General features: G+C 37.8%; 1 protein-coding gene across 14 annotated transcripts in view; it reads right to left on the minus strand.

Annotated features, from left to right (window-relative positions):
* SETD5 (SET domain containing 5) overlaps positions 1-26,856 on the minus strand; it is a 79,144-nt gene extending 52,288 nt beyond the window's left edge. For 3 of the 14 annotated variants that reach the window (XM_065933238.1, XM_065933235.1, XM_065933225.1), the window contains exon 1: positions 26,578-26,853. The gene's annotated coding sequence lies outside the window, so the exon portion shown is untranslated. Of the gene's footprint in view, positions 1-3,027; positions 3,111-3,520; positions 3,559-26,577 lie in introns of those variants that run through there. The other 11 variants (XM_065933240.1, XM_065933233.1, XM_065933234.1 and 8 more) reach the window with 8 other exon arrangements.
* Between the last annotated feature and the right edge of the window lie 224 nt (positions 26,857-27,080).

Consider the following 27,080-nt stretch of genomic DNA (forward strand, 5'->3'; position numbering starts at 1 on the left):
TCACCTACCCTCAATCCTTCCCAGCATCAGGGTCTTTTCAAATGAGTCAGCTCTTGGTATCAGGTGGCCAAAGTATTGGAGTTTCAGCTTCAAAATCAGTCCTTCCAATGAACAACCAGGACTGATCTCCTTTAGGATGGACTGGCTGGATCTCCTTGCTGTCCAAGGGACTCTCAAGAGTCTTCTCCAACACCACAGTTCAAAAGCAGCAATTCTTCCACGCTCAGCTTTCTTTATAGTCCAACTCTCACATCCATACACGACTATCGGAAAAACCATAGCTTTGACTAGATGGACCTTTGTTGGCAAAGTAATGTCTCTGCTTTTTAATATGCTGTCTAGATTGCTCATAACTTTTCTTCCAAGGAGCAAGTGTCTTTTAATTTCATGGCTGCAATCACCATCTGCAGTGATTTTGGAGCCCCCCAAAATAAAAGCCCTCACTTGTTTCCACTGTTTCCCCATTTATTTGCCATGAAGTGATGGGACCAGATGCCATGATCTTAGTTTTCGGAATGTTGAGTTTTAAGCCAGCTTTTTCACTCTCCTCTTTCACTTTCATCAAGAGGCTCTTTAGTTTTTCTTCACTTTCTGCCATTAGGGTGGTGTCATCTGCATATCTGAGGTTATTGATATTTTTCCCGGAAATCTTGATTCCAGCTTGTGCTTTATTCATGGCATTTCTCATGATGGACTCTACATATAAGTTAAATAAGGAGGGTGACAGTATACAGTCTTGATGTACTCCTTTCCCAATTTGGAACCAGTCTATTGTTCCAGGTCCAATTCTAACTGTTGCTTCTTGACCTGCATACAGATTCCTCAGGAGGCAGGTCAGGTGGTCTGGTATTCCCATCTCTCTAAGAATTTTCCACACTTTGTTGTGATGCACACTATCAAAGGCTTTGGCATAGTCAATAAAGCAGAAGTAGATGTCTTTCTGGAACTCCCTTGCTTTTCTGATGATCCAACGAATGTTGGCAATTTGATCTCTGGTTCCTCTGCCTTTTCTAAATCCAGCTTGAACGTCTGGAAGTTCACAGTTCACATACTGTTGAGTGCACTGGATGACCTCTAAAATTCTTTTATACTGAGAAGGAGATCTCAGTTACTTTTTCACTAAATTTGGGCTGGGATATTCAAAGTAAAACTTAGATAAGATACTATTACAGAACCAAAGTACTTTCTTACAGTTGTCTCATGAGATAACTTTATTCAACAGAAGGCAGCACCAAGCTCTAAATTTCTTTTCCCAGTTATCAGAAAACAAATTATGCTAACCATCTAGATGGCATCTGTAGATCTGAGCTCTTCAAACAGGTTATCAAAACTTTGTTGAAGCAGTTCTACCTCAGTAGTATAAAATATGATGCCTCCAGTTTCAATTACCCTTGGAAAGAGAAGAAATTTTGAAACTATAAGAAGCTCATCAACATGGTTTATTGTAAGACAGAGGGCCAAAATATTGACTAAATTAATAACAAATTTCTATAAATCATTTGGTATATGTTCCCTTATCACACTAGACATGGTTCAAACCTAAGTTCTGGGCAAATGAGGCAAAACATCCCTCCCTTTCACTGTGCTGGCACTAGCACCCAACTGAGAGCCTAGATGAATAGCTATTCTTTCTCCTTTGAAATATTTCACGAATTGTCTTTTATCCATTCAGCAACACGATTCAAGGTTGCAAAGAACCACTTTCATGGCCTCTGGGTTCTCAACTCTTCCATTTCCCCATAATGCTAATCCTTCTAGCGTCTAATTATGATCATTATCATTCTACTATTAAAACCTAAAATGGCTACCTAATACCTACTGAGTTGGTTCAAACTCCTTTGCCTGAATAAAATATTGCCTTTGTTAATTAGATATTAACCTGTGTTTCTTCCTTTCAAAATTTTGTTCACACTACTTGTCTGATATGCCTTTTTTTTGGCACCTTAAAAAAACTTTATTATGAGAAATTTCAAACAAATATAAAACCACAGAAAACCCTCTACTGAACTGATACAGACCCTACCAAGCTTTAATGAACATTCAACTCATAGACAATTTTATTTTATTTATAACCTTTCCTCTTCTACACTATTATCTTAAAGCAAATCCCAGAAATACAAGTTGTATGTATTACATCTGCTGAGTAAAGCTGTCCCTTGTTTATTTTAAATACTGTGAGAGTGTTTAGCATATAATGACAGGTGGCAGTGATACGGAAAGACCATCATTTCATTGCAAAAGTGAAAATGGGTAGAAAGCTTAATGTAACCCATCAACTGATTTGCTGAGTAATGTTCATACATACATGGCTATGAAAAAATAATTTTTTTTTTGTTAAGAAAAAAATTACTGGGAATTCCCTGGTGGTTCAGTGGTTAGAGGATTCTGTTTCCACTGGAGGGCACACAGGTTCAATCTCTGGTTGGGGAACTTGGATCCCACAAACCATGTGGCCAAAAAGAAAAAAAAGGACTGAAAGCAATTTTTCAAAAAAGTTTTTAGCACTTATGATTCATTTTATAGAAACTTTTTTGGCTGCACCACAAGGCATGTGGGATCTTGGTGTTCCCCTCCCCCCCAACCTCCGTGACCAAGTCCCCTACAGCAGAAGCCCACAGTCATAACCACTGGACTGCCAGACTGCCAGGGAAGTTAAGTTCCTGTATGCAATTATTTTTTGATTTGAGTCTGTTGATAATAAGATTTCTTGTGTGCCTGGGAATGCAAATTTCTTCTTACAGCAGAGTTAAACATAAGCACACAAACAAGCCAGTCTGTGACATACTATTTCTGTATGTATATGCTATGCACCAATAAGCAAAATAAGTGAAATCAGAACATTAAGAATGGAAGGACTGATTATCCTTCTCTTTATCATCACAGTAGCAATGGCTCATATCTGTAAGCCAGCTGTTCTTAATGAGCAGTTTCTTAAGAGTATGAGAACCTTAGAATGATGACAAACTTAGGGTTAAAAAAGCTCACTGACTGAATGAAGGCATACTTTACAGTCAAAAAATAACTCACCAATAATGGTAAGGGTCACAGTACTAACGATGGTGAGTGTCACAGAAGAGAAACACGTGGGATGTAGATAGCTGATTCCTACATGAACCACAAAGCAGAGATATCTGATGATCCAGTTAGTGGAAAAGAGGCCCAAGTCACTGTCAATGCAAATATAAACCATTAAACATTCTATTACCAAACTACCCTCCATAAACTGTATTTATAACAGTAAAGTTAAACAAACAGTGATGTACCCAGTGGGTTTTTTTTTTTGTCTAAGCAAAAAATTAGCCTATATTTACTTATATAGTAGGTTACTGTGTAGAATGAAAGCTCTGGAAAAGTTAAGTACATTATTTCCATAGAAGAACATGAACATCTCTGGACCAACTAGCTAGTAATTTTTTATGAGGATCAGAAACTTTAAGTATCTGCAAAACATCAAAAATATTTAACTTATGGACTGTAAAACTATTCTCTGGAAATCTTAACATGAAAAATAATTTAAAACCTTGATACAGGGAGTTCCCTGGTGGTCCAATGGGTAGGACTCCCGTGCCTTCACTGCTGAGAGCCTGGGTTCAATTCCTGGCTGGCGAACTAAGATCCTGCAAGCCGTGTAGTGCGGCCAAAATATAAAGAAATAAAAATTAAAACCTTGACAATCCAGTCTCAATAAACACTTCAGCTATACTGGGCCCAAATTCTCACCCATTAATGAGTGGTGGAGGTTCACAAGTTGAGCTGCGTCCGACTCTTGTGACAGCATGACTATCGCCCACCAGGGTCCTGTGTCCACGGGATTCTCCAGGAGAGAATACTGGAGTGGATTACCCTTTCCTTCTCCAGAGGACCTTCCCAAGTCTCCTGCATTGCAGGCAGATTCTTTACTGACTGATGGTGGTGGTTCAGTCCCTAAGTCAGGGCTGACTCTTCCAGTTCCATAGACTGCAGCCCGCCAGGCTCCTCTGTCCATGGGATTTCCCAGGAAAGAATAGTGGAGTGGGTTGCCATTTCCTTCTCCAGGGGATGTTCTGGACCTGGGGATCGAACTGGGGTCTCCCACATTGCAAGCAGATTCTTTACCACTGAGCCACCAGGAAGGCCCTTCATTAAGGAATACTTAAATTAGCCCCAGGGCACAGTCAAAGCAGTACTTTTAAATGCATACAAAGAGTTTAGTAAATTGCTCCAAATTCTTATGCAAAATATAATCACAACCATATACCCTGTTGAAATTTCCGAAGTATTTTACCATCTCTTTCAATTGCCTCTGCTGGTTTTTCGGTCCTATCAGCGTCTGACCCTAAGCAAAGGCCAGAACTCCAGCACTGAATCAAGTGAGAACATGAAGCATCTTAGGTTTTACCTTCCACTTTTCCTTTCTGTTAAAACATCATCTATTTAGAAACTTATTTTTTCCTAAGTAAAATATTCCTAAATATTCAATACTACTGTTTTTGAATACTGTACATATCCTTTTCTAGTGCTTGATAACCAATATGAAAACTAAGACAAGTATTAAATCAGAAGAAATCCTATGCCCCAGACTTGGATAAATCTCTCGTAGACCACCCCTAATAAGTTAAAGAGTAGTGGTTCCCAAACTTTCTGGCCAGTTTTTTAAAATTGCAAAAATTTTGGGGGTGGAAGAAATGGCTATGGGGCGTCAAAAGTAGAAACATGCATTTATAAAATAAAGGAGTCATGGGGGTATAATCTATAATATGGTGACTAGTTAATACTGTATTGCAAGTTTGAAAGTTGCTAAAAGATCTTAAAAGTTCTCATCAGAGGAAAAATTTTTTTAACTATTTAAGGTGAAATGTGTTATACTTATTGTGACCATTTCACAATGTATTGAAATCATTATGCTTTTTTGTTGTTCGGTCGCCAAGTCGTGTCTGATTCTTCGTGACCCCATGGACTGCAGCATATTAGGCTGCATCATGTTGTACACCTGAAATATGTCAATTTAGTCTCAATTGAAAAATAGCCTAAAAAATGAGGCCATTAGGATGCGCCCTAATTCAATATGACTGGTGTCCTATAAAAGAAAATTTGGACACACAGAGACACACCAGGAACATGTACACATAGATGAATAACCACATGAAGAGGCAAGAGAGTGACCAACTGCAAGCCAAGGAGAGAGGCCTCAGGAGAAACAACTCCTGCCAACACCTTGATCTCAGAGTTTTAGCCTTAAAAAAAAAGTGCACAAGTTTTATTTGCCAATTAGGAAAATATAGTAAAACAAACAGCAAACAAATAACCCCCAAAGCCACAAAAAAACCACTGTGAATTTATTAATACATTAGATCTTTTGCAATTGAGGCTCCTGGCCCACAAGGTACCAGTGTCCAAGAATAATAATTACAGAGAAATGACAGTATTTCAGCACAAGAGCTTTTCATTTATGTCCTTAAGGACCATTATCTATTTAGTGACAACAGGACTAAACAATTTATACTCTGATAAATATATCAGATAATATTTACTAAGTGTGACCAAAAAAAAAAAAAAGGAAACAAAGCAGCTCCCTACCTAAGAAGGTGCTGTCCTTTGACCTCTTGGGCCAAACCACCATAAAGCCCCTGGTTAAAGCAGGAGGAAAAAAAAAAAAAATCACACAATCTATGGCTCTTCAATGAATTTAGTTTCCTAAGAATCCACTAAGACTCAAGTTTGTGTTTCACGTTTTAAAGTCCATCTCTTCCCCTATGAGTATATGAAAGCAAGAAGCAAACCCATGAGGCAGGATCTCCATCTGCCTTAGCATTAATATTTAAAAATTCACCTGAGGTATAACTAACTACCTTGTTACTGTTTTTCTAGCAGAATTTAATACTTCTTGGCCATTATTTGAGCATACATATTCATTAAATTCCTACCAATTTTGCATTACTGAACTGTTAAAAGGAAGTAATATTTGTCTGTTTTCTTTGAAGGGGACCTACGATGAATGTTTATTTGGTTATCAGTCTATTACAATGAAAAACAAATCCTACTTTACAAGTTGAAATAAGTTTTAAAGATGTTTGGAAGCTGTTTGACACCATTCCTTACTCTACAGAAATTCAATTCCTTTAAGAAGTCTTATCTGACTTCTAGCCTTATTATGAAAGATTTCCTTTTTTTACTTCCTTTGCAAAAGGTATTTTCTTTGGGAAAAAACTGGTTTACCAAGCACAACTGAGTGTGCACCTATGGCAATCTGATAAAAGCAGGTTTTGATCTCTAGTAGCAAAATTATTTGAATTTTCAAAAACACAAGAATTTCCAGATTCCAGTTTGCTACTTGGCCCAACAGGTCAAAGGGGGGCCTTTTTTCAGGCTGAAGAAGAAATCAACTGAATCAAATTTTTCTCTTAGGAATAAATCCTAGGATGTTTATAGTTATTAACCTTTTTGAAGAGTAATCACAGACTTCTGTGAGAATCTTATCAAGCTTATGAACCTTTCCCTCAGAAAAATGCAGAGACAAAACTCAAGGTAAAATTCCAGGGATTCACAGGCCTCTGATCTACACTCTATCCTGAACCGCAGGCAGTCTGGGATAAAGGAAGCCTGTAATTCACTGAATGGTAAATACCCTGGTAAATATCAAGGAAGTCAGAATTTACAATTTGTCTAGTAGGGGACAAAGTCCAATAAAACCTCATCCATTTCCTCTATCTAGATCCTGGAGCCGTATCCAATTTTAGGCAAAGAATCCTAGAGGAAAAAGAGGAAAATTACAGATGGACGGCAATATGGAAAGTCAGGAGGAGAGAAAAGGGCAGATTATATTGGTGGAGCCTTCCTTAAATAATCTAAGTAATGCAGTATAATGAAAAAAATCCTGGAACCATACAGAGTTGACTCACCTCATTACTAGTGCAATCATTCTGATTGTTCATTTGAGACCACCCTATAACACTACTTTGAGAATGAAGTAAAATAACACTAATAGAACTTAGCAAGAAACTGGGCCAAAAAGATAGATCGGGTTTTTCTACTACATCCTACAGAAAAACTCGAACTACCCAATACTTAGCACATTGGTATGCAGGGTTACAATATTAAAGAAGCAAATAGAGGTCAAAAGGAAGGCAAACAGGAGCCACTTTCCTACTTCCAAAGCATTAGTATTTAGTGGAAGAGAAAAATCTACAGTTTGAGTTTTGTTAGTAACTCACCAAATCAACTAACGTTAAGACTTGCTAACTGTCACAGAATAATTTGCACTCTTAGTCAAATATTCTATTAATTTTCTTAGAGAAACCTTAACTGTTTGGCATTGATGTGATATTTGTAATATACCCTTTCAGAAATTCAACCACCTCATAAAATGAAATCTACTGTATACTGAATATACGATTAATTTACCCACTTGTTTCCCCAATCCTGTACAATTCCTGTCAGGAAGAGTTTCCTGAATTCTATAAAGACCTTTAAAAATATTAAAGTTTGTTTTTAGTATGAAGTCATTACATATCTGTGCAGTCACTGTTTTCCCACTGACTGGAAACATCAAGAAACAGTCACAAGAGGAACTGGGCACCAAGGGAGAAACCGAAACATTGAGTCTGTTACTAACTTGCTTTAACAAGACTCAAGACAGCCAAGTTGGTACCTTTACTTTAACCTTTAAACTTTTTTATTGTGAAAAGTTTCAGACAAGTAATAGAAAGTAAAACTTTACAAGGAACTTCACTTATGTATATCATTTCAACAAGCACCAACTCACAGCCAATCTTGTTTCATCTTTCCCCTCTCCTTCATCCTAAAGGAAACACCAGTAACATCATTTTGTTCACAAATATTTCAGCATGCACTGCTAAAAGGTAGTCTTTTAAAAAAATGTGTGTGGATTGTAGTTTCTGTTCTGTTTTTGGGGAAAAGATCAATGATTTCTAAAATTTTAACTGGAGTAGAGTTGATTTACAATGTTAATGTCAGGTGGACAGCAAAGTTAATCAGTTATCCATACACACAGCCACTCTTGTTAAGATTCTTTTCCCCAACAGGTTATCACAGAGCACCAAGCAGAGTTCCCTTGCTATACAGTAGGTCCCTATTAGTGAACTATTTTATATGTAGTAGTGTGTATATAGTAATCCCAATCTCCTGATTTATCCCTCACCCCTTCTGGGGGTGGGGGGAGATAATTTTAGCCATTATTTTGTCCCTTCCTATTAACTCCCAATTCCTGTATCTGTGTCATCCAATCTGAATTTATCATAGCACTTCTCAATCTCATTCTAATGCCAAAGCATTAAAGCAAAACAAAGAAAAAAACTTCCAAAAAATTAAAGAGGGAACCTTCAAAACTCATTTTGCCCTGATACCAAAGCCAGACACTACCCACATCAATGTGATACACATTAACAAAATGAAGAATAAAAACTGTATGATCATCTCAATAGATGCAGAAAAAGTAGAAAAAAACAAACAAAAAACCCCAAACCTCTCAACAGATTTGGTACAAATGGAAAGTACCTCAACATAATAAAGGCCATGTATGACAAATCCACAGCTAACATCATACTCAACAGAGAAAAGCTAAAGCTAAAAGCTTTTAAGATCAGAAACAAGACAAAAAATTCCATTCTTACCACTTTTATTGAATACAGTAGTGTAAGTACTAACCAGAGCAATTGGGCAAGAAAAAAGAAAAGCCATCCAAATCAGAAAAGTAAAACCATCTCTTTGCAGATGATGGTGTCATATCTAGAAAACCCTAGAAATTCCACCTAAATTGTTTAGAATAAACAAATTCAGCAAAGTCATATGATACAAAATCAACATTTAAAACATCAATACTTTCTACACTAACAACAAACTACAGGCAAGGGAAATTAAGAAACTATCCCATTTACAACAACATCAAAAAGAATAAAATAATTAGGAATGAATTCAACCACGTGAAAGATCTGTACAATGAAAACCATAAAACACTGATGAAAGAAACTGAAGACACAAACAAAAGGATAGTTCATGCTCATTAACTGAAATAATGCTAAAAGTGTACATACTCTTCAAAGTGATCAACAGATTCAATGCAATCCCTATCAAAATTCCAAAGGCATTTTTTATTGAACATCCAAAGCAATCTTGAGAAAGAAAAAGAAATCTGAAGCATCATATTTCCTGATTTCAAACTATATTACAAAACTACAGTACGGTGTTGTCATAAAAAGATATATATATCAGTGGAACAGACTAGAGAGCCCAGAAATAAATGCATACATATATAGCAAACTAATTTTCAGCAAAGATATCAAGAATTTATAATGGGGAGAAACTCAGCAAAAGCTATGAATCAGGACTTTTTTGGATATTCTTTAAGAAGTATCTCTGTTACCAGGGCTGTTAAGAATATTTTATAGGCTATGACAGCACATAAGCAACTTACGTGTCCATAAACCGGTAAATGGATAAAGATACAGTATATATAATGGAATATCACTCAGCTATGAAAAAGAATGAAATATGGCCATTTGCAGTAAAACGGATGGACCTAGAGATTACCACACTAAGTCAGACAAAGACAGAATTGTATGGTATCGCTTACATGTGGAATTTTAAAAATAGCACAAATAAACTTATTTATAAAACAAAAAAAGACTTATAACAAACAAACTTATGGTTACCAAAGAGAAAAGGGATACAAGGAATACATTTCTAGTAAATCATTTCAAAATATAAATCAGTACTTCTAAAGCTGATGATTCTGATGGAATAATTTTTCTTAAAAAGTTTCTACAAATCTGCTTAAGTCTGAATTTAACTTTAAATGTAAATTTATACAATGGCATTTTGGTGTTATATTTTCTGTAAATTATGGTAGTTGTAAAAGAAACTAAAAGTGGCTTTTTGATTTGCATATAACTAAAATATAAAATAAAAATGCAAGTAATTAAAATTTCATTCATTAAAAAAATACACAATGAGGAAACGATAATCTCTCTTCACCATGAACGGTGTGTGGAAAACAGAATATCCACATGCAAAAGGATGCAACTAGACCCTTATCGTCTATCACACAGAAAAATCCACTCAAAACGTATTAGAGACATGAATGTGAGACCCTGAAACCATACAACTCCTGGAAGAAACGAGGGGATAAGTTTCTTGACACTGATCTTGCCAGTAGGTTTTTTAAATGAATTCTTATTGGAGTATAGTTGCTTTACAACTCCGTGGTGGTTTCCGCTGCACAAGGTAAATCAGTTACACATATTTCCACTCTTCTTTAGATGCTCTTCCCACGTAGGTCACCACAGAACACTGAGCAGAGTTCTCCGGGCCACACAGCAGGCTCTGGTTAACTACCTATTTTATACACAGCAGTGCATACTTGGCTTCTCTAGTGGCTCAGATGGTCAAGAATCTGCCTGCAATGCATGAGACCTGGGTTTGCTCCCTGGGTTGGGTAGATCCCCTGGAGGAGGATGGCAACCCACTCCAGTATTTTTGCCTGGAGAATCCCATGGACAGAGGAGCCTGGCGGGCCACAGTCCATAGCATCACAAAGAGTTGGACACGACTGAGCGACTAGGCACAGCACAATACATACATGTTAATTCCAATCTCCTAATTCATCCCACCCACTCATCCACCTTTCCCCCTCGGTAACTCTAAGTCTGTTTTTCTATATCTGTGACTATTTCTGCTTTGCAAATCAGTTCATCTGTACCATTTTTCTAGGTTCCACATATAAGTGGTATTATTTGATATGTCTCTTTCTGACTTACTTCACTCTGTATGACAATCTCCAGGTCCATCCATGCTGCTGTAAATGGCATTATCTCGTTCCTTTTTATGGCTGAGTAAATACATTGTATGTGTGTACCATATCTTCTTTATTGCCAAAAATTTTTTTAAATTTGACACCAAAGGTCAAGACAACAAAAGCAAAAATAAACAAGTGAGACTAAAACTACAAGCTTCTCCAGAGCAAAAGAAACCAACAACGCAACAAGAAGGTATTATGAAATGGGAGAAATTATTTGCAAACCACACAGCTGGTAAGAGGTTAACATAAAAAACATCTAAGGAACACATACAGCTCAACAGCCAAAAAAGAACAAAAAAAATTCCAGTTAAAAAATAGGCAGCGGCTTCCTTGGTGATCCAGTGGCTAAGACCCCACACTTCCACTACAGCAGTCCTGAGTTCAATTCAGGTCAGAGAACTGGCTCCCACATGCTGCAACTAAGGATCTTGCATGCCAAAAGATCGAGGATCCCGAGTGCCGCAACTAAGACCCAGCACGGCCAAGTAAATCAAAAAATTAAAAAAGCAAGGGACCTGAATAGGTACTTTCCTGGAGCTTGCTCAAACTCATGTCCATCGAGTCTGTGATGCCATCCAACCATCTCATCCTCTGTCATCAGAAAAATGACCAACAGATCCTTGAAAAGGTCCTCAATATCACCAACCACCAGGGAAATGCAAACCAAAACCTCAGTAAGACATCATTTCACACCTGTTAAGTATGACTATTATTAAAAAGACAAGAGATAACAAATGCTGATGAACATGTGGGAAAAAAGGGAACCCCCATGCACTGTTGGTGGGAATGTAATTGGTGCAACCGCTACAGAAACCACATGGCAGTCCTTCAAGAAATTAAAAGTAGAACTACCATTTTATTTAGCAATCCCACTTCCGGGAATTATGTCTAAAGGAAACAAAATCACTATCTTGAAGAGCTATCTGTACTCTCCTGTTCACTGCGGCATTACTTACAATAGCCAAGTCATGGAAACAACCTGAGTGTCTGCTGAGGGATGAACGTATTAAAAAACACGATCTCTACCTCCTTACCTACCTATGATGGAACACTATTCATAAAAAAGGGCATCTTGCCATTTTTGACAGCATCGGAACCCGGAGTGTGTTACGCTAAGTGAAGACGGAGAAATCATTGCTTATACATGGAATTATGGAAAAAGAAACAAAAACTCACAGAAACAGAGTGTAGAATGGTGGCTGCCATGAGTGTAAGAGAAATGGGAAGCCACTAAAAGGGTCAAACTTTCAATGAAAAAGCTAAGGATCTAAAGTATAATATACACTATAAAACTGAAACTTGCTGAGATTAGAATTTATAGGCTCTCTCTCTCACACACAAAGGTAAACGTGATGAATGAAAAGTGTTATTAACTCAGTTGCTGGAATCCTTTCACAACTTATGCATATAACAAATCATCAAGTTGTATGCTATAAATTTATCATAATTTTACCCCTCAATTATACCTCAATAAAGCTTAAAAACAAAAACCTCCCAAACATTTGACCAGATGAGTAAACTGGAATTATAGTTTTATCTGAAGGCACTTTAAAAGGCCTCATGATATACCTTAAAACTCCAGAGTTAAAAAAAATCCCTTTAACTTTAGTCACTATACAAGTTGTTTATATAAAACAACTTCTAACATCTGAAAGGGACCTTGGATCCTGAAAAGAAGCTTTGTTTCCTTAAAGCTCCCTTCTCTATTAACATTTTTAAAGTAATTATATTCATATAGCAAGCACTGGTATATTTGTAGTCAGAAGCCTCAAATTTTAGCTAGACACCAATTATTTCTTTAACAGTTCGTTCTTTTCATATAACCAGTGGAGTCCTGAAAATTAGGTGCTATATTTACATTACTTAATCTAAGATGCAGATAAGAGTTTAGAGAATTGAGCAAATATTCCTAACAATAATAACTTCCAAAATAAAAGCTAACATTGATAGGATGTTCCTTTTCTAAAAGCCACTGTGTCTAATGAGATGGATGAAACTGGAGCCCATTATACAGAGTGAAGTAAGCCAGAAAGATAAAGAACATTACAGTATACTAACACATATATATGGAATTTAGAAAGATGGTAACGATGGCCCTATATGCAGGGCAGAAGAAGAGACGCAGAAGTACAGAACAGACTTTTGAACTCTGTGGGAGAAGGTGAGGGTGGGATGTTTCGAAAGAACAGCATGTATATTATCTGTGGTGAAACAGACCACCAGCCCAGGTGGGATGCATGAGTCAAGTGCTCGGGCCTGGTGGGCTGGGAAGATCCAGAGGAGTCGGGTGGAGAGGGAGGTGGGATAGGGGACCGGGATGGGGAGTACGTGTAACTCTATAGCTGATTCATGTCAATGTATGACAAAACCCACTGAAAAATAAAAAATAAAATTAAAAAAAATAATAAATAAATAAAAGCCACTGTGTCCTAAATCAATTTATATGCACCAGCTCATGTAATGCCCACAATAAATTTATGAGAAATGCACTATTCCTATGTAGCCAAAAAATTAAACTCACCAAGTTGAGAAGAACCTTGTCCAAGGCCAGAGCAAGAAAACCCACAAACTAGAATCCGAACCAAGGTCTACCCAACGGTAGAACACTTATACCTTTAACTACTATCATGTCACCGTTTGGCATATCTTGATTTAACATTTTTTAGCAATAAAAATAAATATACTAGAATGTAAGATAGATTGCTGAAATGATGAGGTAACTACTTTTATGTATTACAATTAGAAAGGATAAAACAGTTTTAATATTTAGCAGGTTTCAGATTTTCAACAATTTGATTTTTAACTTAAAACTTATAAAGTCAAGTAATTTGGCTTTTTAATGACAAAGTTAAAAATCAGATGACATACTTTCTAAGAAAATATCTAAATTTGAGGTCTAAGGGTGAATCACTCAAAAAATGTTATTGATGACCTCTGTATTACACGAAGTGGTACCAGTGGCCCAAGTGCTAGTCAGGTTTCAAGTATCTGAAATCATCAAAGACCAATGGAGAATGATTGAGCATTTCAAGAGAGAGAATTTTTACCCCAATACAAAATAACAAGTTTATAAAAAATAAAATATCAGTTGCTGGCATTTGATAACTTTTATTCTGAATTTAGTGTTCCATGATATTTTTATAAATGTAATCTTTTTCCAGGCCCCAAATGGGGAAAGAAAGTTTTCCTTTCTTCCCAGAGAAAGGAAGTCTTTTATCTTGAACTGTCTATATTAAGTCAAGAAATTCTGGACAACAGAAGAAGAAAAAAGTTTATATTCCTCTTCTATGGCCTAAAAGTTACCATTTACTGAAAGATCTAAAAGCAGATAATTTTAGTAAGTAAACTAACGTAAATGCTTCTTGTGTTATAATAGAAGTACCATGACAAAATCTCACTTTAAATAGCATTCATAATTTATCTGTTAAGTCTCACGTAATAGGAATGGGAAAAGAAGACAATGGGAAAAATCTAGAAGCTAGATCTGACTATATTCAGATTTTTAAATTTCACTTAGAAACCACATTTTATATAATTATAAAACAGAAAGTAAACAACAACAACAACAACAACAACACAGAAAGTAATCCCTGAAAAGTCTGAAAGTGAAACACAACAAACTAACCTGTTTATCAAGTTGGTGACATAACCACAGAAAGATCTATCCCAAGTAATTTTAAACCACTGTAATTTGACTGGACTGTATATCTCTGGAAAGATATATCCTAAGGGCAAAAACAAACAAACTCACTTTCCAGTAATCACATTGTTCTGCTATTCTAAAACTGCTGTGTGTATGTGGGACAAAGCATGATAATTACATTGGGTACTAGTGAAAACTGAGATTTGGGGCATGGGGAAAGATTACATTTATAAAAATATCATGGAGCACTAAATTCAAAATAAAAATTATCAAATATCAAAAACTAGTATTTTATTTTTTATAGACTTTTTATCTTGTACTGGGGTAAAGCCAATTAACAATGTTGCAACAGTTTCAGGTGAACAGTGAAAGGACTCAGCCATACACTATGCATGGATCCACTCTCCCCCAAAATCCCTTCTCATCCAGGCTGCCACATAATATCAACAACTGGTATTTCGAAAAGGAAAAAAAGAGGAAAGGATGAAGCCATTTTTTAGTTCTATCCACCGAAATGGTCTAGAAAGAAGGTCCAACCCAAGAGCACCAAACACTTCTAACACCCAAACTGTGGTCTCCAAATACCATTTCCCACTAAAAGAAATCAGTTTCGAAGAAATGAGTTAAGTCCAGGTTTGGAGCAAGAAATATACAAAATGATCTGGGAATATCTTGTCACACTAGAAAGCAACGAATCAATCAATGCAAGTCAGGAAACGACTGATAAGGAGTAAAAAGGCTTTGGAGCTAACAGCCAAATGTAGGATAATTTTTAAATGTCAACATTAATGACCGAAAGAGACTGAAACATAACAAACAGGTATAAAACCCTAAATACACAATAATAATGATTCTTCATGGCTCAACTCTAGAGGTTGCTAAGTTACCAACCCATTATCTTGAAAACTAGTAAGGGGGAAAAAAGCAAGCACTGATTTTGCCTTTCCTATTCAAATTGTTATCTTAGGGAACCCACATAATTAACAAGGGTGAGTATTACAGAAAATAAATTAAGCAGTGATAGAATCTAAGTCTGTTCTTCTCGAAGTGTGGTCTGAGAACTTCTGAAGTTCTTAGATTCTTTTAAGGAGCAAGTAAAGGCTTTTTCTTCTCAACTATGTATCTGTGGGAGGCCAGATTTTCTTCAGTCTTCAACCAAAACAATTTATCACAACAAATTAAATGCAGAAGTAACTATAAGAAAGCAGTTGTCTTCTATCACCAAAGAGATTTGTTAAATGTTAATACCATTAAAAAAAAACTGGAAAGCTATTTTTCATAGTCATGTTACATACATCAGCAGGATTTGTTATTGCTATTCTAAAATTAGCTAATAACATTAAAAAATACTGTTTTAATGTCTAGTATGGTAAATCTCAATAGAAACTATACAAACAAACTCTCTGGGGCCTTGAACAGCTGCCTAACATCACACAGAGAAGCAGACATTATGTAACTCTTAAGGAAAGTACCTAGTACTTTATTATACAGTATACTTGAAATGGATCTAACCGCTAATTTACACAGAATATGGGCGGGGGGGGTCATCTAATAGAACACGGAGACACAATTTCCAAAATCCAACACTAAGAACTCAACACAGTGATAAATTTCATTAAGTGTATAATATGAGGAAAAGAGGATCTATAAATTAGAAAGACAAACTTATCAACCAAGAGCAGTGTACGGACCTTATCTTGATCAAACGGAATGGTTTCATTAAAATTCAAAGGGAGTCCATTTTTTTCTATTTCTCCTCTATTTTGTTGTATTTGGAATTTTTCATAACAAAAAATTAAACCTATATCTATTCCCTTCCTCACTGCCACTAAAAAGAAAAAGGGCATTCTAAAACTCTCTCTTTGGTTGCTAAGTCATGTCTGACTCTTGCGACCCCATGGAGCCTGCCAGGCTCCTCTGTCCATGGGATTCTCCAGGCAAGAATACTGGAGTGGGTTGCCATTTCCTTCTCTATTCTAAAACTGTCCATATGAAAATGGGGGTTCAGAGAAAATGAAAGTCACTCAGTCCTGTCCGACTCTTTGCGATCCCATGGACTGCACAATCCGTGGAATTCTCCAGGCCAGAATACTGGGGTGGGTAGCCTTTCCCTTCTCCAATGGATCTTCCCAACCCAGGGATCAAACCCAGGTCTCCGGCATCGCAGGCAGATTCTTTACCAGCTGACCCACAAGGGAAGCCTAAGAATACTGGAGTGGGTAGCCTATCCCTTCTCCAGGGGATCTTCCCAACTTAGCAATCAAACTGGGATCTCCTGCATTGCAGGTGGATTCTTTACCAACTGAACTGTCAGGAAGACCCTAATGTGAGGGTTCAGAGAAGCAAACAGAAAAACCCTAGCAAAGACAATCAGAAGAGCACTAAAAAAATTGCATTGCTATAGAGTGACAAAAAGTTCCCACGATCCTCTATAATTAGGGTGACCGGGACATTTTTGAGAGTGAAAAGGGTGCCATTACTAAATACTTGGGAGACATAAATCAGGAGTATCCCAGGGAAACCAAGACATATGGTCGCTCTATCCATAAAAGATTAAATAAAAAAAATCATTTTTCACAGTAGATATTAAACTCAATCCTCTGGGTTAACTATTTCCAAAGAACCATATTCCTAGTATTACAGAGTTCAGAAAAGCTAAGGTATTCCACACAAAAAAATTATGCTTCATCCTTCTTGCCGGCAAAGTTTGATCATAAAGTGAGATATGTTTACTTCTCCTCTTGTTGCTCAGTATATTCTACAAACGTACAGCCATTCCTTTTCATACCAACTGTGCATGATAAACTATGAGAGGGAAGCTACACTTACTCAGAGCCTTGCTTTTCTAAAAATACATGTTTTCCCATGGACCTCCACACAAGACCTAATCAGGCTCCTACTCAATTTATGAATGGATACCCTATGCTTAGCAACACTTCAAATCTTAATGGCCTAAGGGTAAAGTAAGGAAGAAAAAGCAAAAACATTTCATCCAGCCTAGGCTCCAAAGAGCATTGGCATTATCATCACCTACTTAATCTAACGCGGTATGGCTATAGTAACTGCAGAGTTTCATACAGGATGTAGGCATAATTTTTTAAAAAAGAATCTTTAGCAAATATCTGGTTTTAATATTGTTTATATAATACATGCCACCAAGAAATGAGTACCTGTTAAGCTGTAAATACTTTATCCCATTTAATCAGTTTTTAAAATATTTGGTAAATTTTTCTAGTGAAAGTAGTTTAAATATGAAAATATGCAACAATCTGGCACAATTTATTGTTGTTGTTTAGTTGCTAAGTAGTCTGATTCTCTGCGACCCTATGCCATGCTTAGCCTGCCAAGCTCCTCTGTCCACGGGGTTTCCCAGACAATATTGGAGTGGGATGCCGTTTCTTTCTCCAGGGATTGAACCTGCATCTTCTGCTTGAAAGGCAAATTCTTTACCACTGAGCCCTATAATTTAGCCCATCCTAAAATGTGCACTGACATTTCAACCTTTTATTCTGTTCTATTATTAAGTTATAACATTAAAGTTTCAATTGCCATAAATAAAATAAATCTGTCTGGTAAGAATAAAAATAATTAAAAATCGATTTCAAAAATTTAGACTTCTACAATTTCCTCAAACCTGTTTTCTGTTATTGTTGTTTTCTTAAAGTCATTTCACCTTATATTTTCCAGACTCTGGACATAAAGACATTTAACTTGCACGGCTATAGCAGACTGCACTACAGAAATCAAGAAAATAAAAGTTTATGTCATCTAACAGTCTAACGCTACAGCATGCAATCAATCACAGTACCTCAAAAGTCTTTATTTTACTTTAGGTGATTAAACGCCTTTGTTTTTAGAACTAAAACAGGGTTTTTGTTTTTTTTAACAGGTTTTTTTAAAAAGTGCCTTTTAGATTCTATCCCATGGATGTTATCATGTTAAACATTTATTTTTTAAATAACCTTTTGTAACTGTGGCTCTTCCGTTTCTATCTGTTTCTCTTTTAAAATAAGTCAATTCTAAACAGCCTACATCAATGAAGGAAAATGTAACATAAAGGCAGAGTAATTGCCAACAGGTCCTTCCAGGTTATTCTTCATAAAAAAAATCTTCCTTTGATATCAAGAATGCCTGAACAGTTGATTATTAACTGCAGATCATCCTCCTTCTCAGAGCTGTGACAGAAAACAAATTGTATGTGTTGAGGAATACACAGAGGCTGGTGGAAGGAAATGGAATTTTTCAACACAGGCCAAAGATCATAACAGGAGAGAAATAAAAAAAGAAACCCACAAAGACAGGGGGACAAAAAAAAGAAAACAACCTTAAACAAAATGACAAACAATGGGTGCGAATATAAAACATGGAGATCCATATAGACATATACCAAAATTAACAAGTCAACATTATTAAATATGCTAACACTATACTGGAACATTCTAACTAGACCATAATTTCTAAGAATTATGAAATAATCCTCTTACTATATTCAGCAGTGCACATGCCTTATTAGATTACTAGGTTTTATTTGAGTCTTCACATTTCAGGACTGGGGAAGAGAAAATTTCACAATCAGAAAACAATAAAATTTCCTATAGGGGGATGGTATGAAAAAAACAAGGCTTGAAGAACATAAACTAGCAGCTTGATGAAAGAGCTCTGAAGGATGAAAAAAATCTATATTCAAACAATTCCATTTCCACTAAGGTAAAGGGGTAAAGATTCATCAAGGTTTAATTTTTTTAACCTTACTTTTATCATAAATATGAGTTATACAAGTTAGTAATTTCCAATTCAAATTGCAAATATTATCTACAGAACGAATTCTTTTCTTTCTTCAAGCTAATATGGTGGCATCTGGTGCTAATAGTGACTGTGTTACCAACCAATGAAAAACAAGTATGCTTAAAAACATTTTTTTTCCTGGAAAGCTAAGAATTGAAATGGTTTATCAAGAAAGAGAATAGAAGATACTTTTAGTTATAAAATCTCTTTTGCTATGGACTTTTGAGAATTGTTGGCGAATAGGAAAAATAAGCTTTGTATTTAAGTACATAAAAAAGCAGCCCACAATCTAATCATAATAAAAATCATATTTGCCAACCGAATTTTTCCCCTTTGTCCTATTTTATTATTTTTTTTTTGCTAGGGAGAGGCGTTGTGGGATAATAGCAGGAAATAAGGTGGAGCAGCTGCACAGACAAGATGAGGTACAGCCCTGTGTTTTACCTCCATTCTAGCTTACTGCTGGCCATGTCTTATTGCAAATGAGATGAGCTGTTTGGGGAGCCAAACAGTTATCAAAACCTGTGGGATCAAATCGTGCCCCCCTCCCCTCTTTTGCCAGGAACTTTTTAGGGACCCTGATAAGACTCAAGTAATAGGAGTACTAGAAGCCAGGATGATGATATTTCTAATCACTTGGAAAGTGGTGTGCACATGCCCGTGTGTGTGTGTGTGTGTGTGTGTGTGCATGCACATGTATATGCACGAAGGATGTTTACCCTTGTGCTAGCAATGTTAGTCTTAGGACACGTAAAGAAAACTGTCTGAAATGGAGGCCAGGGTTTGAACTAGACGGCTTCTATTTTAGTCACACAAATCTACGGAAATAATCCATGTGAATGAACTTTAAAGAGAATAAATGACTACCCTGAATTTCTATAATAATATAAAATACAGCCCACTAAATCTCATGTTAATGTTGTTACTATTTCATGAAAAATAGTCTAATGGCAATAATTAGTCACTCAAATTTCCTTTTTCAGGTCAAAATATATCATTACTGCCAAGACCACTGTGCATAAAAATATAATGTTAAGTGGGTAACACATTTATATTTCTTTTACTAAGAGAGAAGACACAAAACTTGGTCAGGTTTGCTTACTATTACAATGTGCATTAAAGGTAATTTTAATTATTCTATTGAGTTAAAACACCTCTTCTTTGCTAACAGCCACAAGCTCTAAATCCATAAAGAAAAAAAATTAACACTCCAGTTTTCTTTGTTATCTCCTGCAGTCTGAGTATAAGGGAAAACTCTAAGGTTGGTTTAGTAACATTGCAATCCAGGTGGTATCGCAATTCAAGCAACAGATGTACTCTTAGAAAACTGAGTTCCAATCAATTATGTCTAAAAATCAAATTCTCAGAAAAAATAAAAAGCATTTAAAGGAATCTCAGCATATATTTTTTAAAATGTAGGAATCCTCCAGCAATCAAAAAACTGCTACCTAACTTGTCTGTAAATGCAGTTCTTCAATATTTTGGTTTTTTAAAAACAACTGGAACAAAAAACCCAACCAAACAAAAAGAACAGGCACACAAGCACTGTTCAACACTTTAAAAGTAACTATAAATACTGTTCAGGACATTGATCCTTTTAACATCTTAATGCAAACTTACACAAACTTTGAAGTATTTCATTATGATTCTGCATAAAGGAATAATGTCAGATCTCTTCCAATTCTGTGATTCATAGTAATTCTAATAAGCTAGATGCAACTACCCCACTTGCAGCTGGGAGTTGAGCACTTACGTATCAAACAGGGTTGTGCCTAACCTTAAAGGGAGGCTGGGTAATCTCCAGGGAACATCAGGTTGTCCAGGAAGTAAGAGATGAGATGAAATAATAAGCAGCCTTTCTTTAGTTAACATTTTACATGATGGCAACCCAATACTTGAATGCTGAAGGGTGCTCTTCATAATACTGATATAAAATTGCAGCTAACAATATGTAACTATTTTACAAAGGGAAACAAATTATTCTACTATTCTGGTCTAATCCAATAATCAAATATGGACAATGTATATACTGAAATATAAAGGTTTTATTCAGATACAGTATTCTTCTCTATTTTTCTTCTTTTTTTTTTTTTTTTTCTTCTCTATTTTTAAATGAGAATTCAACTGTCAGATGCTCTAGAACTGGTCTACTGGGGAGGAGATTTGTATTTAGGGGGTGGAGCACAGGGATTTATTTTTTTAATCTATACAAAGCTTTAACATTTCATTTTTTTGGAGGAGGGGATGGGTTCCTACCAGATATTCAGGGATGTACTAAATTTGGGGTTACCATTATATGGTTGGCACAAATTCAACGCTCGAGTAGGAACTATAAATGTTTTCTTTAACTGTATGCCAAACTGAATAATCTCCCATGGAAAAGAGCCTCCTCCTCCTCCTGCCTTTCCCACCTCCTGCCCCTCCCCCACCGACACTGCCTCCCCGCTGCGCAAAGAGCCCTTTGTCCTGCCCTGCACTTATCTAGCTGTTTGGCCATATTGACAGGCCAACTAAAGGCATAATAAGCGAGTCAGTTTGCCATAAGCAGCTGGCAATTCGAAACAAAAATCTTCCTTTTCTACTCAGACCAAGTCCTGCTGCAGGCGTCTCTGGCTCCTCCCATGCTTCCATCTATTTTTCAAACAGCACAGCAAGGAATTCTGCATTTTCCCTCAACTAGGTAGCACATCAGAAACTTGACTACCCAGACAGAAACATTCTGAGTGAAGTCCTACATCTACTGTTTTTTACAGGCCAAGGAGTATCCTCAGCTCAGGTGTATATACATGACTAACATGGCTAAGGAAATGATTATTACTTCAATCTGCCATCAAAACTCTTGAGAATGTTCATACTTCAAGGGAAGACAGAAGAGCACAGCTATCAGTCAGATCAAATCAAGTCATATATATCAGAAAAAGACATCCAATAACCTTAGTGTTTTTTTTTTTTTAAATACTAAGACATTATTCCAATAAGCAGAAAATTCCCTATCCCTGTCTTTATGTCAAAGATACTTAAAGTGACCCTTACATCTCTCCCTGAGGTATTCAGCAAACAAAATCAATATGATGGAAAAACTGAGTGAGGCAGGATGGGATTACAAATTCCTTGCTTGGTGAGAGCGGATATAAAGTAGACAGAGATTCTGCTTCATTGTTCCTTTTCTCTCTCATAAGTGTTAGGAGTTTAATATATTGTCAGAATAAGAATTCTCTAAAGCAATGCTTTCCAACACACTGCCCCCCCCCACCATCTTACGGGGTATCTACTCAATTCAGAATGAATATACAACAGAATATTTTCCATAAGACTAACTGGTTAAACAAAATATGTACTGAGAAATTAAAGACATGATATTCTATCAACCTCTCATGAACTACCCTGAGTCTTCACCACAAGAGAAGTCACTGCATCAAGGTTAAAAATGCCATTTCACCATATACTTTGGAATTTTGGGAGCAAGGAATGGTGTCAATCGCTATTTATCATACGTACATTATACTTTGAGGAGTGACTGAAACAATTTTTTTTTTAACAAATAACCACCAGTATTACTAAATATATATTATCTCACAGTTTTGCAGAGCTGAAGTTTCGTTTGTCCTAAATAACAAAAAAAGAAAACTTTATTTTGTTCATGATCCACTTCTTCACTGGTAAGATGTATCCAACAATCACTGACTGTCCTTAGCTTTTGCCCAATATTTCATAAATTACTTGAATATGAAGAAGATAAAGTAAAATTGGTTGTCTGCACATCTGCATTTTGAACAGTGTTATTTTCCTGTCCAAAGGGGAAAAAACAAGTGGCCATCCTCCTCCAGGAAGGCCAAAATAAGTCCCAAAAGTATGTACATTTCTGGACACAAAACACTGTCAGTAGACAGTAAAAATTTCAAGCATGCTGGTTAAATAAAGTCTATGAAAAGGCCCTCTACACTCTTAAGGAAATGATCTTACGTTTAGATCTCAAAGGGGTTCCAAACAGGAAATACAAGTTAAAAGCAATTATTTCATAAGGTAGCTTTCATATAATAACTTAGACATTTGCATCTATGTTAAACAGCCAGTATGAGTGACATCATACTTATCTGGTATGACATCTTTTATATGTGATAGTAATAAGAATTAGAACCACCTAAAACGTTACCATTAAAGGTTCTGTTTCATTAGTCTGCTTGCAACATTGAAAGACAATGCAAGCAACATTTGTGAATGACAAAACTCATTTCCATTCTTTCTGGTTCCCGCCACAAACGCCAGAGTCATACTACACATTATAGATGACTGGGTTCATTTACACAAAACTGAACATACAAAAATTCTGAAGGAAAAAAAAATATATAGGACGCCTGAGTCTTAGGGGGAGACAATAATGGGCATCTGCTAAGTATCGGATATAATTGATGGTGTATCGGGCTGCTGATTCTCCTTCAAGTACTTCCATACTCAACAAACTTAATCAGAGATCTTCCTAAACTGTGGGAACTGTGGAAGAAGAAAGACTACATTAGGGGCCTAGAGGCTATCGTCTCAAGTATCCTGTATACTAGATTTATTCAATTTCTGAGTATTCCTTCTAGTCTGTCATATTTCAAATGGATCACTGTCAAACATATACATCCCTGTGATCTTAGACCACTATACTCAACACATATTATAATTAATCAATATCACAGGTCAAATTCTAAAGAAATAATCTAATTTGGAGAAATCTATTACTTACTAACACAGAAAACAAGAAAACACTTGATATATGTAGAAATCATTCTCCAAAGGACAGTTGTTTTTAGAGTTTAAGACCCCAAATATAGTAAAATGTTTAGCAAAACATCTGTTCAATAAGGTAAATGTGGTCTAATAACTGGAAGAAGACATACAAATAAAGTATTAAAATTGATTTAATGATAAAAAAGATGGAGGAAAACATGCCAGCTGCAGAAAAATCAACTGCTATTTTCCCCATTCTGGTTCTCAGGAAGATCCTTAAAAAGCTTATTACCTTGGTTTTAAAAGGATTGAAAAATTAAAACTCAAATGGAACTTCTGGTCCTATCCAAGCAAAATCCCCAGATTAAAACTAAAAATCTGCCCCCAAAACCAAACATAAAAGTCTTTAGCTACGATCCAGTTTCCAAATGCTGATAACCGTAAGTGGGTAGAAGGTTATGAATTGCTAATTCTCATTTCCCCACCAATAAAATGCGAACCAGCAGTGAAAATTCCCAGGAAAGCAAGGTTTCCGTCTTAGCCCTGAAGCAGCCATTGCCTAAGTGCAGCTCCCTGCAGCCAACAGCATTAATGGACGCTGCACTGCTGTCCTTCCCTGGAGACAGCAGCCAGTACTACTCAAGCTTCTCACGTAGCAACCAGAGCTCCAGAGCCAGCAGCTGCTGCTGCCTTGTATACTCACCCCTGTGATCCAACCCAAAGGAACAACCTTCTTCTTACCCCACCCCCACTCCTTACACATTTTTTTTTTTTTGGACCAGTGCTCCATGCCAGAAGGGCTGGAATTATGCCTTTAGAAAGAAACAATCCTAAGGTCACCCTTTTAGTTTTAACTGTGGCTTTTTATTAGAAAAATCAACATTTACCAAATTCCAAATATACACTTAATAAGGCAGCAATTTAGGAGTGAAGATTAACCTTTAGTCTTTAAAAGGCCAATTTGCTAAACATTCTCTTTACAGTCAAATTTAAAATTGCAGTTAAAGACAGAAGCTTGTGTTGTGTCCTACCAAAGGACATAATCATTTTTCTACATAGTGACATCCTGAGTAAACCTTTAAGATTCTAATCCCATACGAGCCAGAATTTTTGGCTATAGAAGAAAACTAATGATCCTCCTGAAAAAAACCGGTAGAAATCTAATAAAAAAATTTCCTGTCCACCAAGAGGCCCAGAAACCTCTGAAAATGTTGAGGTTTACTAGCTCAGATTCCACACACCTCAAATTACCACTTATAATTTTCCTCTCAGAGTGACCTACAAACATTGATATAAAACTAATCAAGAAAATTTCCCAAATAGGGGGTACACATTCTCTTGAAAAGCCCAGAACACTCCACTCAGCTGGATCCACCCTAATCACAGTATTGCTATGTAATATGTAACATCTGCCCAACAAAAATGTTAATATGACCTTGGTCATAAATATGTCATTTAAATGCAACTCGTTTCATCAAGTGATAAAGGGAATTTGCAGAGGATCTGGGGATTCTTTTAGTACTATGAGAATGGGGAAAACTGGAAAAATAAACTAAGTATAGACAAAGCCCGATGCAACCCAGAGGTCTGGGCAAGAAAAGAGTTAGTGGTGAACACATTGCACAAGTAACATGAGAAAGCAGAAAATGCAGGTCATACACGCACCCCTGACCCAGACCAGCAGAGGTGGCTGCAGCATCAGTATCCAAGGGAAAGACCAGTTATTCCCAAGAAGTGAGACGAGCAAAGGAGCTCTGTAGAATAAATTAGCATAGAAGGGGCTTTCCCAACAGAAACTTTCCCTCTCACTCGATTCACCTCCTTAAAAACCAGGGTTTTTTTCTCACCACCATTCACTTCGCATCCCTGGCTTCCACGCAAAGGGAAAGAGAATTCATAAAGGCTACATTTTTCTGCTTTTAAAGACGTTCGCAAATGATCGCTCTGCACGCCCAAGGCAGGGAAAACGACACAATCTGGCTCAACTCCAAGCTAGAACCCTACAAATTCAGTGAGGCCATCTCAGATATACTGGGGCTTACGCCACTGAGAGCCCAAGAATGTGAGGTGGGGGTGGCGAAGGTAATGTCCTTAGTGTGGGAAACGAAGCAATCATCTGCGATGGGGACCCCAGGATGAGGGGGAAGGCGTCCAGGAACATTCGGGGGTGGGGTGGGGAGATCGAAGCCCCCCCCCCCCCCCGAGGGATCAGATTTGTCACAAGGCCGCGCGAACGGGAGTGGGGGTGGGGTTTGGGGAGGGGAAAAAAAGTGTGCCTGTGTATTTTGAGAGGAGAGCAGCGAGAGGCCTATCCTCAGGTAAAAGGTAAACGTGGAGTAGGCAGTTCCCAGGAAAAGGGGTGAAGAGACCTGGGGGGAGGGGAAGCGTCCTGACCCAGGAAAGACGTGAAAAGGGTAGTGGGGTCGACGAGATTACGGATGGGGCCTCTCCGCCGGGGGAAGGGGTGCAACGGTGTGTGGGGGGCGGCGAGGGGGATGAGAAGGGGCAGCATCCTCCTACTGAGAGCCTGGGGAGGGCCAGGCCCACGTCCCGAGAGCAAGCGCGGGGAGACGGAGGAGGTGACCCTTCCCTCCCCCGGGGCCCGGTCGTGAGGGTAGGTCTCTCTTTTCTGTTGGACCCTTACCTTGTCCCAGGCCTGGGCCCGGGCTGCGGCGCACGGCACTCCCGGGAGGCAGCAGGACTCGAGTTAGGCCCAACGCGGCGCCACGGCGTTTCCTGGCCGGGAATGGCCCGTGCCCGTGAGGTGGGGGTGGGGGGCAGAAAGGCGGAGCGAGCCAAAGGCGGGGAGGGGGAAGGGCCAGGGAAGGAGGGGGGGCCGGCACTACAGTGTTGGCGGACTGGCGGGACTGGGGCTGCGTGAGTCTCTGAGCGCAGGCGGGCGGCGGCCGCCCCTCCCCCGGCGGCGGCGGCGGCGGCGGTAGCAGCTCACTCAGCCCGCTGCCCGAGCGGAAACGCCACTGACCGCACGGGGATTCCCAGCGCCGGCGCCAGGGGCACCCGGGACACGCCCCCTCCCGCCGCGCCATTGGCCCCTCCGCCCACCGCCCCGCACCCATTGGCCAACTCGCTGCCAATCAGCGGAAGCCGCCGGGGCCACCTAGAGAAGAGGCTGTGCTCTGGGGCTCC

This window comes from Muntiacus reevesi, chromosome 4 (assembly GCF_963930625.1).
Source record: "Muntiacus reevesi chromosome 4, mMunRee1.1, whole genome shotgun sequence".
Classification (NCBI taxonomy): Eukaryota; Metazoa; Chordata; class Mammalia; order Artiodactyla; family Cervidae; genus Muntiacus; species Muntiacus reevesi.